The following is a 13,107-nucleotide window of genomic DNA, read 5'->3' as shown; positions in this document are numbered from 1 at the left end:
AATAGTTTTTTGTGTTTGACCCTAAATGTAGTAAGAAGGGCCAGGAATGACTCAGTATAACCAAATCAAGCAATTCAGGTCTGGATAAAGTCTGTAACTTTCAAGGAGTTCAGAGACAGTGGAGCTTCTGTGTTTGAGTATTGGTTGAAAGTTCCATTTCAGACAAGATTTAGATGTAACCACTTAGCCGAGAAATAATCATTTTCCCTTCTCAGTCCCTTGGGGCTAACTCGGCTCTGTTCTTCTCCTGTGAGGAGAGCCATTCATCAGCCACCGCGCCCATTTTTTTCCTGGAAAGGAACGCGAGGTGATGCATCACAGGAGACACGGATAGATGTGTTCCTTCTCCTGTCTAGCGTTATGTCTTTCTTTTCTGCAGTACCTCTCACTTGCACCTCCCTGTCTTTGGCTGACAAGCCCTTTTTTTTTTTTCAAGCTTGTGATAAAAATGCTGACATCATCCAACCTTTGGCTGACCTGAGTCACTGTGTGTCTCCAGCAGCACGACCGCTTTCAGTACCTGTATTTACTCTTAACGTGGCCTGGGTTGATGGTCCCTTTACTAGGGATGTCATGGTAGTCGTAAGTGTAGTCGATACCAATACCAGGTTAATCAGGCTGATTATTTGCCGTTTTGGCATAAACCGATGTCTGTACTCACAAGGCTGATAAATAAAAAATGTCATCAGACATATTTGTAGTCAGCCTTGTCGGTGTGAAGCAATGTTAGCGATGAGTTTTGGTAAAGGTGGAGAAAAAGTTATTACTATTATACTATTACTCTCATGCATCCTGCTGTAAACATATGTCTGTATTTCCGGGAGAGTAGAATAGAATTGTTTTTTTATTTCAGGATTATATATCGGCCATCAGCAACCCTGCTCTCTAAATATCGGCATCGGCCATTGGAAATCCAATATCGGTCAACCACTATCAGTGTTTCCTCTATGTCGACTGTGGAGCGGCGGCTCGCCGCTGTTAAATTTCTGCCGCCACGGTATCAGAAATGGGGCAGACGCACAATGTAGTACTGTAGTACTGTAGTACTTTTTCGGACAGGCCTGCCCCCACTGCTAAAAAAAATCCTAGAGGAAACACTGACTATTCTTGATATCAATTCGATACCATGGTAAAGATATCACAATTAAGTTTTTTTGACCCAGATCCCCATGTGATATCTGCTGATACCGAGTCCTGATCCAATACTTGTATTTTCCTTAACAATACAGGTGAAAAGCTCTGCATTGCATTTAGAAAAAAAATGCAAACAAGCTGTTCCTAAAATATATTATTATTAAGATTTGTCTCTCTCCCTTTAAAAATGTCCTGCAGTGTTTGTTGTTTCAGTGCAGCCTTGGCCACCCTGAGTAACCTGAATGAACTGTATTGTGCTGAGTGTTTATTTTCCTTGTCTGTACATCTTTTGTGCGGATTACATTAATATATAACTTTTATTTGTTCTTCTTCTTCCTGTGTCATTTAGAGTATTTGTAGGCATATATGCTGCGCCGTCATGTCTGGGAGAATGCATCCTCAGTAACTTTGGTTCCTATGGTAGTGTAGAGAAACGAGTACCATCAATTTTTTAGAATTTTACTATTCACTTGGTACCGAAGTATCGGTTCCTGTGACATCCCTAGTCTTTACGCCTCATTTGTGTGGTGAAAAGGGGCACCAGAGACTGCTTAGAATTGTGCTCAGGCTTACAAAGACCCAGTAGGTATCGGCTGAATAAGGTTTTCACAGGATACCATGGATACTTTTAGGGGCAAACAAAACTGAAGCAGATCTTCAGTGCAGACGAGCAGCCTCTTTTTTCCCCATTAACCGTAGTGACTCATAATGCATAATGACATTCAGCGAAAGCCTGTGAAAAAGACACCCATTCAAAGATGAATTAACTGACCATCCACGTGTTTTGAGCCTATTTGATGCAGTCGGTAGATGGTCGTACACGTTGGCCGATGGCTGTTTAATGGGGTGCTAGCTCTGAAGGATTATGGCACCATCTGATCGTATAAAACTGTAATCTGCTCTAAGACCTGTGTTGAAGGAACATATTTTTTCTTGGCTGTCATGTACATAGTAAAACCAAAGGTGTAACCATTTTTGACCACCATGCTTACTATTCAAATCAGCAAAGTACTCGGGTACAGATTATTTAACCCAAGAATTAACGATAGCTCCTCTGTTTCCATGTTGCGTGTGTGTGTGTGTGTGTGTGTGTGTGTAGTTTTTGAATGAATGTTAAACAAGTAGCATGAGGATATGGTAACTCGCCTTTGTGATCCTGTTATGACTTTTGCAAATGGAAGCTGCATGTGTTGGTGCTGTTAGCAGGCTGAGAGAGTAGATGGTTTGACTCGGGGATGAATGACTGTAGAAATAGGAGGATGTGCCGCTGGCTGCTTGACTGAATGGTCGGATGGATGGCTGGAAGGACACCTGGGTAGCTGTCTTACACCAGCATTTTCCAAGGCGTAAGCATTTCTGCAAGCAGCAGTCTTGCCAGAATTCATTAAAGAGAATGAATATCTTGTAATGTAGTGTGCCCCACATTTGCTAGAAACCACAAGCAGTTTATTCACCTTACTAAAGCCTCATTGTGTGGTGTAAGTTGCACACCTGCATGTGCACAGCTGGTGGGGTTGAAACATAAAAAACACACACCACAGAAAACCATTTGTCCAAAAGCAGCTGGCTCACAGAAGTGCGGTCAAAACCTAGTGGTATTGTATTGCAGTGGACCCATGAAGTACTGTAAAAGGATTAGAACCGCTGTGTCATATTGTGCTTTCGCCCATGAAGGATTATCTGTCATAAATGAACATAGAAGTGTTCATGTTGTACAGTCATTGTATCAACCATCAAGCATGACATTGATCATTTGAACCATTTCACGCAATGCTGCCTTCCATGACTTAAGGCATCATTAAGTGGATTTTATTTGAGTAGAATTTTCCCAAAAGGCAGTTGAAGGTTTTTAGCAGTGTTGGCAGTGTCTTTTTCCTCTGGTTACTTCATTCATGTTGGAAGAAAAAAAACAACAAGTTCTCAGTGATTGCTGGTTTGTTAAAGCCCCCTTTTAATAAGGGCTCTTTAACAAGATTGGTTGCCTTTGTTCAATCCCGGAGCATGTTTCCATGACGCCAGCAGTTAATTTCATGTATCCACAGGCAGGGAGAGCTGAAAAGCGGTGCCTTAGCTCAGCAAGGAGAGCCAGGCTTCTTTCTAGACAAATCAAACCGTTTTTTTTGGGTAAGGTAATTAAAGAAGACAGTGTCCTTGGAGGGCTGGGTGTTCCTGCATTTTAGAATGGATGATGTAATGAAATGTAATATAATGTTGTGTAAAGTGAGACTTTATTGATCCCTGTAGGGAAATTCTCCCCTCTTGTCCCCGTTCACAGAGGGAGGTCAATTAGGTGGATGTTTGCCAACACGGGGGCTTCACCCTTGGATTTTAGGTTGAACTCCTAGCTGCTGACTTATTACACCATCTCGCGGCTCCCCATAGTACATCAACCAAGCCTCAATATGACAAACTCCAAGGCACACAATTTGAATTATTTTTCAAATCCACTGCTACTCATTTATTCATAATATTGTTTTTTTTCTCTTTACGGTTAGACCCCTCCCATTCACTGCAGGCTTTGTTTAGAAAATGGGGCCTGTTTGTTTCTTTGGTGTCATGGTAAGGTGCAAGGCCTTTTTGCCATCTGGTATACATGACAATGCTGTGATTCAATCAACATCCCATTTACTGTCATTTACTCTTCTAGAGGAAACCATCATGGGTTGTGATGGACCATTATCCACGGATGAGACCCATTCTCATTTCCTAGATGGCTGTGTCTGTGAGTGTGTGTTTATGCGTCAGTGTGCTTGTGTATGTGTATTGTATCACCAGAACGGCTGTTTCCTAACACAACAGCTACATGAGATCGTCACGCCTTTCTGACAGTCACACTCTGAAGAGGGGCTGTTTCACTTATCTGTGGAACACATTCTGTTTGTCTCTCTCTCTTGTACACACCCACACTTGGAGTGTAAGTGTGTTTGATTCTATAATTTAACAGTAACACGCATACACACACATCACAGGGGCGTATCATCATTGGCTCTGTCTTGTAAGCTGTTCAGCGATCTGTACTCGGTAGCAGCATCCACCACTCCAGTCCTAATATGCTCAGATGAGGCCAATGATGAGCTTGGTGTGCTGTTGTAGAGTTAAAATCATGATCGCTTTTTGAAAAATAACTTTGCATGAAATTAAAAACCAGCCAGCTTTCATTGGGAGTGTTGCCTATTCCTTTTAAAAAAGGTACATTCATTCTGACAACTACAGCAGGTATGACCTTATTTGCAACACTCATTGTTCAGAGTCATCGGCCTACTTCAAAAATATTTCCCAACATGACAGCTTGATAATAAAAATAGTTTTTCAAAGTTTCTAGTTTTATCTTTTTTATTGTTATTTTAATTTTATTTGCTGCAGCCTGCTTGTCGAGTTTTGGTATTAAACTGCCTCGTGTCACCATGGAGAAAAAGAGGAGTTCTTCCACCATCTCTCCGCTGCACCCACAAATCACAGGAGAGATGAGAGCCATATTCTAGCAGCCGCCGCAGTCTGAAGGCGGCTGCTAAATCTGTAACGTGCGGCTGAAAATAGAGACAAAGCAGCTGATTCTTTAGACCGAAGCCACTCTTCTTGGTGTGTTCAATGTGGACGTCTTCACTGTAACCGCTTACTGTTGCTCCTGTGAAATCACTTACTTCCACTGTGTCTTCGGAATGGCTGCAACTGCACGAGATGAGAAGAAATCACTAACTTCCTACTTTTACTGTTTGTTGTGCATCAACATGATCGAGAAATTTCAATTCTTGGTCTTATATTTGGTATTTGGTAAAACTGTGAAAGGACCTTTTTGTATGAAAGTAATGTCACCCAAATATGTACAAATATGGAAAAGGCTGAGAGGCTGGCAGGAAGAAGAGGGTGAGTTAATGGAATTATGGGTGAGATGAAGCTTCACAGCCTCTCTACAGTACTTGACATTAGAGACATTCATTTGCTGCACTCAGCCAAGCGCCTACAAGTGGATTTGCGCACTTTTCTTTGTTGTTTATCAGAAGAGAATTCACAGGCTGAGGTTGAGCAACTCTTGACAGGAAAGCTAGCAGGAATTACGTGGAATAGTTTGTTTCCCACCTGAATGCGTTTTTTGGGGACATGTGAAAGAATAAATCAGTGTCAGGGAAGTGATGATGGAACAGTGACATATTACTCATGTTTTGTGTCAGTGTTGAGAGTTGAGTCAGATCTAGTCATATGTGATAATATACTGTATGCATGTTGATCATGGTGAGTGTTTGAGGTTCACTGAGTGTCCCCCCCCCCCCCCCTCCAAAAAAATAGATTTTTCGATTAATGTCAGAAAATCATAAAAATGGCCATTAAGTTGTTTTATACCCAAGGTGACATCTTACATTGGCTTATTTTGTCTGAACATTAGTCCAAAACCCGCAATTTTTCACATTCTTTGTTATATAGAACAGAAAAAGTGGTACAAAATTACAAATTACAAATTTCCACAAGCCCCTTTGTGTTTTATGAATCACTGAATCCTGCAAAGACCGGAGGGGGGTTTAACACAGAGTGAATACGTCACTTTGCTGTTGAAGTGTTGAAGATTACAACACAACAAACATAGCAGTCAGTGAATTTAGATTCTGTGTTGCAGAGAATTTGTTTAGAAAGAGGGATTATGAACACTATTGTGATTTTTAAGGTATTTTTTTGTCTCTGTAGGTAGTCCCTGAATGTATTCTTAGCACTGCATGGCACTAAACACTCTTGATGTGGTGCCATAAAGCACAATATCAGATTGCTGATCTAGCAATACACTGAGAACAGAGAACGCACCGTCTCCTTCTTTATGACTAATGTTGTCTGAGTGAATACAATGCAGCTATCCCTCAGAGCCGCATAGTCACACACTGTACTTTTGCATTAGTTGAATATTAAATATTTAGAGTAGATCTTTCTGAAATGCTCCAATCTTGACATATTGCTTAAAATAGTAATATTTTTTGTCTGTTTGCCTTAAGCTATGGGCTGCCACTCTAACAGGGAAGTTTATCCAGGACTACTGGTCTCCACTTTTGGCTTTTAATTTGTTCAAGGTCATCTGAATATAAAAAACACTCCACCAACTTAAATATAGGCTGTGTAATTTTGCTGTGACCTTGTGTCTAAAAAAAATCTTGACTGAAGATGGTTGGTTTCTCTTGACAGTTACATGTTTCTTTCTGTTCTCCAAAAGTGACTTAACACAACACACACTGACAATGACAGCAAATACATTTTAATGCAGCACACCATACAAACAATGCACACATCCATGAAGTGTCTTTTTTTCAATTGGACTGTAATCCTCTGGTCAGGCCAGAGCATGACCTTCTTTTGAAGAGGCTGAGGAGAAACATTATCACAAGGTCCACATCAATACATGGTGGTGCTCAAAAGCGTGATTTAGGCTTGTAATATCTCCATTACTTTAGCAAATGTTGCATTGATAATGCTATCACTTGAGCGTGAAAATGGCTTTAAAGTGGCCTTGTGTTTATTTGGCTACAGTATCAGCGGCCAGCCATGTACTGTGTGCTCTGAGACTGATTAGGGCTATGGTTGTATTGTTAACTGTTTGCCTTTATTTTCTGACTAGCTTTTACCACCGGAGGCCATGAAGCGTGAGTTCTCATCTGATCAAATTTAATTTAATGTTCTGGTGGCCTTTTCTCACCCACTGTAGTTTCACTTACCTATGTGTGTGTGTGTGTGTTTTGTATACGTGTACGTGTTCACAGGCACAGAGCTGATGTCTTTTCACAACCTGTACTTGTGCAGTAGCTGCTAGTCCCTGCTTTAACTCCACAGAGACACTCTGAGATGGTACAAGCGCAGCAGACGAAGAGACAGAGTAGAGAAAGAGAAATTGAGCCTTTTCTCCCTTCTTTTCCTGCTTCTCCTTTTTTCCAAATAGTCTGTTGAAAGATGAGAAGGATAGATTTACCAGAAATTGAACCAAGACAGGATTAGGGTAGACGGATAGAGGTGGTGAGAGGAGGTTCATCCGAGTTACTCGCTGTAAAATACATGCAAATGGAAAGAGAGAGGGGAGAAAGAAGAGAGGTAGACCGAGGTGCAGAAGCTTGAGTAGTTGCATGAAATATGAAGATGGGTTGAGAAGGCAGTCATCTATGGTTTAATGTAGCCAGTGGTTTCTAAGCAGCTCTTTTAATATTGTGTCAGGGGGACTGTGGCTTGTTTACGGACGCATTAAAAGGATGTTGCTGGTTACAGCTTGAAAAGATCTAATGAGAATAAATGCATTTGTGTAGGTTTTTGTGTTTGTTTTTTTTTCAAACTCTTTCAATTGCATAGGCTCTTTTAACTGAAAGAGGTTAGACCCGTAGTAATATCAATGCCCACATGTGCACCAAATGCAGGTGGAGAGTGTGCATCAGTTTTGTACTTTCTGTTGGAAAGTTTCGAAAGGTTTGCTTTCAGCTCTGTGTTGAGGAGGACACTTTTACACTCAGGATAAGAATACACTTGCGCACACTGGTCATCATGCTGTTCTGCTATGCCTCTAGCCCACGCACAGGTGCACCGCATCTTTGGAAAGAACTATCAGCTCAGCCCACACACACACACACACACACACACACACACACACATTAGATAAGGCTATAGATAGCTATATGCTGACATGCTTCATTATCATCTCTCGTTTCTATGGTAACCGGTGCCATCCATCCCTACCATTACCCCCATAGCAGAGTGGATTATAGTGATTATAGTGTAAGACCATCCCTAGGATAACTGTCAAATAATGAGGCAGATGATGGAGTCTTACCTTCCCTCAAGCCTGGGATTTAGCACCAAGCACTACCTCGCAGTGTGTTTTCTATGTCTCAGCTAAGCCACAATAATGTGGGGGTAAATAGGCTGTGGTGATATTCCAGGTAAACATAATTACTAATCTGTCACTCTCAGGTAGTCGAATGTTGCTCGGAGCATTTATGTACAAGAGTTTGATTTCAGTAGGCACCGTTTTAATGGACATGGTAGCATATAAAGGTGACCCAATGCAGCAAGAAGTCAGTGTTCCATTTTTGTGTTTCAGCAATGTAAGGATGATGTTTTGCGTAGTTTTAACAGGAATAAGATTACTGGCTCTGTGTGTGTGGCTCTAAATGCAGAGATGGAAGAAGGACGCAGATTCTTTACTGAAGTAAATGAACTATTACCACAGTGTAGAAATACTCTGTAGGTATAAGTAAAAGTACAAAGGTACTAGCACGAAAACATACTTAAAGTGCCAAAAGTACTCATAATGCAGAATAATGTAGATTATATTTTATTACTCTGTTAATTACTTTATATAGTGCTATGTAGCTTGTGAATTTCCCTGTGAGGATCAATAAAATTGCATCTATAACTATAATAATACAACATAATTTATTTGTTTCACTGAATTTTGTGGAGTAAAAAGTACAATATTTCTCCTGAAATGGGATGGAACGGAAGCATAAATCGTCATGAAACAGAAAATAGAAATACTGAAGTAAAGCACAAGTACCATACTAACATGCTCACAATAACAATGCTAACATGCCAATCCTAAGCAGGTATAATGTTTACCATGTTCAACATCTTAGTTTGCTAACATTTTCTGATTAGCACTAAATACAGATTACAGAGATTGTTAGGAATCCCCATAGTCTTACAATCCCTCTTCTCTCATCTTATGGCCATCCATCTTGAATGTCTGCATCAGTTTTTTTGTCCATCCAGTAGGTGTTGTAGATGTTTTACAGGATAAATGAACATTTTGACCTGCTGGTGGCGCTAGAGGAAATTAGATTTGTATGCCACTACATCCGCTAGTTGTTGAGATATGGACCAAAGCGTTGGACAGGCAGACCTACATTGCCGCCACTATAGCCAGTCCACTACCATGGCTAAAAATGTTCTTTAATTACTAATCTATAGTCCTCTAGTCCTCATCCTCTAATAAAGAACTACAGCCATCCACAGCTGTCCATTAAAATTTGCGTATGGTAGTACTGTTTGTTTTTCTCCAAAGATTCCTATTGAGAATTGAATGTTTTTATCCCTTGATGGCCCTCACCCCACTGTGTAGCAATTAGCCTCTCAGCAGTGGCACATTTGGAGAAATCTGGAGAGCAAAGACATGAACAGAGCGTGCTGCACACCTCTCACAAGACCATGTTATTTTCATTTGAAATATTTCAGCTGACCTCAGAAGCCCTTGATGTTCCCACTATAGATGTATATGTTTTTATATCGAACTGGCGAGCATGGAAGTTATTTTTTATTTTTTTAGTCACTGTTGTGCTGTCTTCACTCACTCGAAGAGCTTTCATCTGGATTTGACACTAAAGACTACATAGACTACCTTCAAGTGATTATGATTGTGAGTTTGATATTGAATGGTGCATCCAGTGTTCGCTAAAATTAGCAGCTCGAGTGCAGCGAGTGTAAGCAGGTAAACCTACCATCCAAATACGGAAGAACTCCCATGAGGGCCATTCTGGGACAATTGTACCGATTCAGAACGGCGCTGATGTCAGCTGGAAAATGAGCCAGTTTGTTTCAGTTCCCAGTAGGTCGAGTTCTTCGTAGGTACAAGGTTTTCACGGGACGCAGGTGTTGTACAAGCCTGTGTCACTCCCACGCGAGGGAACTGTGATGAAGGAACTCCGCGATCATCAGGAGAGCGATAGGAGAGCGATAGGAGAGCGATAGGAGAGAGAGAGAGAGAGAGAGAGAGAGAGAGAGAGAGAGAGAGAGAGAGAGAGAGAGAGAGAGAGAGAGAGAGAGAGAGAGAGAGAGAGAGAGAGAGAATGTCAGGACAGAATTACTGTCTTTCACATGATTGTAAAGTAAAGATCGGTCACTTTCTCAACCCTTCTCTGAAAAATAAGAGCCAGGATTGATTTTCTTCCTCACTGGTGTGTGTGTGCGTGTGCGTGTGCGTGTGGCACGTGTGTATATTTTCCCCCATTTTAGTGTCCTCTACAACGGAGTCAGCCCCGACCATGGTTGATTTGTTGTGTGATTTAGAAGATTAGGATACGAAAATGCATGCTAAGATGTATTGACTGGTGTGTGTGTGTGTGTGTGTGTGTGTGTGTGTGTGTGTGTGTGTGTGCAAGCTGTACAATGGCTCACGGGGAAACAAAGGGCACAAGAGGAATAATGTTTGGAGGAACAAGAAGAGAAATGTTTTTTTATTTTAATTTTTTTCTCGATAACAGGAGCGTTAATCGCATTGAAGGTTCCAGGCAGTTAGTTTATGTGAAAGGATTAAAGAAAAATCCATGTCTTTTTAAATCATACTATGAGCGCTTTGTCTTTATAAAAAAAAAGGTAAAAAATTCATATCAACAGTAATGACTTCTTGTTGGATTTGCTGCATCACCGTAATTCACACTTAATATTTTGAGGCATGAGATTTGATGCATTTAACTGCTAAAAGAAATGGAAACTCGTCATTCGGAAAGTATTGGAACATACGATATATGTTCCACTTTTTCAATTCTGTAGTATCAAAATGTCCCTTCTATTAGAATATTTAGAATATGTGTATGTTTTTTCACAGGGGCAAGAGCCTGCAAAGAAGCTATGGCAGCTTTAGGACAGACTTGTGTTGTAACAGCTAAATCACCTGACTATGTAACAAGGGTTGCACATGACATAGTTGCTCCATAGGGGCCACTTCCTTACTCCCCCAACCCCCAGAGGTTTAATTTAAAGACATAAATATAATAGTCCTTTAATTTTCGAAGGGTATGACAGAAATAAAAAAAGCAGCCTCTATGAGCCCTTTCAGACTGTCGTTCCAGCCTGCCTGAGCTCGACAACATGCTGGTGAGAGAATTTAAACAGGGCACTCGTTGACCTCTGGAGGCCAGAGGCCAGTCTGCTAGAAAAATATTGCAAAAACAAATTCAAGTCAAATCAAAGCCATGGGATTTGATGCCAAAGTAGAAGAACTTATGAAATACTTAAGCAAACACTGGGATGAGTGATATGAGCCAACAAGAATTTTAATTGTCACTACAAAGTGGAGCACTGTGCTGATGACAGACTGCCAACTACAGAGAGATTCTTGTTTCATGTGCTGGAGTTATTATTTCCTGCCTGTCCCTCATTAAAACATGAGGCCGCCAGACCAGAAACAGAGAATAATCTGTATGCTAAGATAGACAATATTCGTATTTCTTTTTTTTAACCAGAAAGAATCACTAACATTGAGCAGCAAATACCATGTTCTTACTCAGATAATGTCATAACAATATGTCAAGAATTGGACCTAGGATTTGAGTAGGACTGACGGAAAAATATATTTTATCCGCTTCTAATATGTAAGTAGTTCATTGAAAAGTACACACTCCCATATTTTGTGGAAATTAAATTTTTTTTTCCTATTTCTCATTTTGGTATTTTCCAATATAAAGCATCAGGTACCAGGTTGGTTGGTAAACATTAGTGTGCTGTGTGTACTTTTGTTATAGAAGGTTTCTAGGTCCCCAAATTTCAAACAGATGCTATTTGAAGCCACCAACGTGTGTGAAATGTGCAGAATACAGTTTTAATGTGCTTACTGTGTGTGCTTCAGTTTCACTGAGTTTCCATAACAACAGTGTAATGTTTCTTGACAGCCATCTTAAGTGTACTGGCTAGTGGAAAGAATAAAAAAAAAAAAACACTTGAAGGTTGATTTGTGTGTACAAGTCCCATTCTGTTCATTTAAAGTCTGTGGAGCAAACAATCTAAGTGTGCATCTCATAAAGACCATCTCCCCTCTCTTTCATCACGGTTCACCTTCCTTTCACTTTCCAGGGTTTACAGCCCTGGAAAGGCAAACAGGGGGCAGATGTGCCAGCTCTTTAAATAGACCTAAAGAGGTCTTAACAAGCAGCCTGCTCAGCTTTACTTAAAGTCCGACTGTCCTCGCAGCCCCTCAGAAATTCCTGAATTAGGTACAATTACTGAAATGTATTCTCAGTTTATTTTATTTTCCCTTTTTATATGAGGTTGTTCCTGTTCCACCTGTTATTCGTCAACCTCTGTAGCCATTTCTAAGGAAGCATTTGTACAGGAGGAAGCAGTTTTTCACAAGAAGAGAGTCGTGCAGGATCTGAAACATATACAGTTTAGATACACAAACCAGCATAAATGTAATACTGGCACAGGCCAAACTGATACATGTAAATCTTTATTTACTGTGCACTTTTAACATTAATTAAACATGCAGCATGAAAGGGGGGAGGGAGCTCAGGCGTCTGAGAAACCTAGTACCAAAGCAGAATTGGGATTATAGATGAAGGTTCACATCACATGACATATAAGCCATAGCACTGTCTACTTTTGCGCAGCCAGTTCTGGGTGATTTAAACTCTGAGCCCTTAACTGTAGGTTCTACAGGCTCTGGCATGATTCATCCCGCATTGATCTCCCTGTGCTTATCTTGTTTTTTACTCTCTTGCTTGTTGCATTCTGACCCAAAATGTACTGTTTGTTTGGTGCTAACATACTGCTGATCACTTCCCACACATATTGCTTTTCTTGGTGTGTGTGCTGGTGTGTTTTTGTGTGCGTATGAATCACTTGCATCCCACATCCTTCTCTCCTGAGAATCACCCTTCAGAGAGCCCTGTGCCACAATCCCAGAATTCCCTGTGGGGAGGGTGGGAAGGGGTGGATGTGCATGTATGTGTGTATGTATGAATATAGTGCCTTTTATGAAAAGTGTTGCATAGAAACTATAAAATACTCTAATATACATGTGCACAAATATAAGTAAAATGTGTGCAGTATCCATTTACAGAAACACATGCCCAAGGAAAAGTGAGAGATGAGTGAAAAAATACCTGAAAGCTTATGGTTGTTGCTGGGCTTTGAGGGTCCTAATATTATACTGATCATCACCATCATCTGCTGAAGACCAGAGGCTGGTGAGACCAGCAAACAGCTTATCCTAGTTACAGCCTGTTTTCCTTTTTTCTGCAG

General features: G+C 40.7%; 1 protein-coding gene and 1 long non-coding RNA gene across 2 annotated transcripts in view; one reads left to right on the top strand and one right to left on the bottom strand.

Annotated features, from left to right (window-relative positions):
• Window positions 1-13,107, top strand: part of LOC127355128 (cytoplasmic phosphatidylinositol transfer protein 1) — a 72,077-nt gene that overhangs the window by 4,604 nt on the left and 54,366 nt on the right. The gene's annotated exons all lie outside the window — the stretch shown is intronic.
• Window positions 6,346-9,782, bottom strand: LOC127355130 (uncharacterized). The gene is made up of 2 exons (XR_007881675.1): window positions 9,588-9,782; window positions 6,346-7,046 (listed from the first exon to the last, which is right to left on the bottom strand). It is a non-coding gene; the product is annotated as an uncharacterized LOC127355130 (long non-coding RNA).

Source organism: Dicentrarchus labrax, unplaced genomic scaffold (assembly GCF_905237075.1).
Source record: "Dicentrarchus labrax unplaced genomic scaffold, dlabrax2021, whole genome shotgun sequence".
Taxonomy (NCBI): Eukaryota; Metazoa; Chordata; class Actinopteri; family Moronidae; genus Dicentrarchus; species Dicentrarchus labrax.
This window is presented reverse-complemented; position numbering and strand designations above follow the sequence as displayed.